This window comes from Mus caroli, chromosome X (assembly GCF_900094665.2).
Source record: "Mus caroli chromosome X, CAROLI_EIJ_v1.1, whole genome shotgun sequence".
NCBI classification, from domain to species: Eukaryota; Metazoa; Chordata; class Mammalia; order Rodentia; family Muridae; genus Mus; species Mus caroli.
Window position 1 is genome coordinate 62,579,592 of NC_034589.1, and position 1,948 is coordinate 62,581,539.

Sequence of the window (1,948 nt, forward strand, 5' to 3'; positions counted from 1 at the left end):
AGAGAGAGATTAAATAGTGGTAATTTTATTCAGAAAAATTAAAGATGATAATATGATAGCAAATAGCAAATATTTCCTTAATTTCAGTTATTAGGCTGCTCCACATTCTACTAAGGCAATAAATGATTAGCAAGCTGAATTATGGAAGAATCAGTCAAGCAGCACTGAACTTGATGAGTATTCCCCAAATATAAAGCCCTGTGAACTGTGTTGGAATATAGAGATTTTGGGGTGTATTGCCAAGAGTCAGAGTCATACATCTAGAACATGTAATAGAACTGCTTTTAGGTTTCTGAGGAATGTGCACACTAATCCTATAATTGATGTACCACTTTGGGCTCTCATCAGTTTTCATATTTTTTCCATTCTGATTGAAAGGTTAAACCTCAAAATGTTTTAAATTTTCATTTCACTAGTGGTATGAATGGTTAAATTGATGTGAAGGAAGAGAGATTGTGCTAGAGGGGATACAATGAAGAATATATATGTATATATGTGTGTGTGTGTGTGTGTGTGTGTGTAGAGAGACAAAGAGAGAGACAGAGAGAGATACACAGAGACAGAGAGACAGAGAGAGAGAAACAGAGAGAGGATAACTACAAATTTATGATTTAGCATAGAGTGGGATGAAAATGTCTCTGCCATACATAATAAAGTAACACATATAATGCCCAGTGTCAGGAATGAGATAACTCATTATTGGCCAATGAGGTGCCACAGAATCCCAAAATTTCACTCAATTTCCAGTATTCTCAGTACCCTTCAGAACTTGATGGTAAAACCTTAATGCTGAAGACATCACATAGTAGAGTACTAGAACATGGAAAAATAAATTTGATGATGATCTGGAAGCTTCATCCATACTGACTATCTTCTTAGTGATGGACTGTGTTGTAACTAATGGAGGAGAAATGTAATCATAAATCTTACCCTGATGTAAATCCTGTGAACTACAATAATTACTGGCCTGACAAAACATGCCTATTGACATATCTTGTGAGTGGAAAGAATGTCATAGGTGTAACTAGCCACTTTCTGATTGGATGTAAACCTTGCTCCACAAGACAAAACCTATACCTAACACCATTATTGATCAAGAACTTATGGCGAAGCCGGGTGTTGGTGGCTCACGCCTTTAATCCCAGCACTCGGGAGGCAGAGGCAGGCAGATTTCTGAGTTAGAGGCCAGTCTGGTCTACAGAGTGAGTTCCAGGACAGCCAGGACTACACAGAGAAACCCTGCCTCAAAAACAAAAACAAAAACAAAAAAACAACAAAAAAAAAACCAAAAAAAAACAAAAACAAAAAAAAACCAACCAACCAACCAACCAACCAACCAACAAACAAAAAAAGAACTTATGGCCAGAAAGAAAATAGGATCCAGGAATAACATGCTATTATTATGCCGATAAATGGGCACAGTATTAAATAGACCCCCAATAACACCCATGGACAGCGCATCTCTCAGTACTTTTTTTTTTTGGTGGTGGGGGGGAGTTCTGGGGTGGGGATATGACCTTTATTGAGTTTATCCACCCGAGTGGAAACAATGTCTGTACAAAACCAAATGTTTGTTACTATAACTTCTGCATCACAATTAAAATTCAAACAGTTAAAAAAAAAAAACCAAAAACAGTAAACTCAATCAAAACCCACTACTTCAGAATCAATAGCTTATTTGAAATCACAGTAACACTTAAATATGGTTAAGACTTGAATGCAGAAATTTGGTTGGTTGGAAGATAATTAAACCTCCAACTTGCTCAAATAGAATTACAAAAAGGCAAAATTGTGTTTTTCACAAAGATACAGTCCACTGGAATCACCACCATTGGACAGCTGTTAAGAATCTCACTGAGAGTCCACCTGGCCTCATCTCTTCCTTGCTTGTTGGAGTTTCAGCACAGTTCAAGATGGCTGGCTGTAAGGCTGGAAAGGACTTCCGAAA

At 37.3% G+C, this 1,948-nt stretch overlaps 1 pseudogene; it reads left to right on the forward strand.

Moving 5' to 3' along the window:
* Positions 1-1,913: 1,913 nt before the first annotated feature.
* LOC110286231 overlaps positions 1,914-1,948 on the forward strand; it is a 1,730-nt pseudogene continuing 1,695 nt past the window's right edge.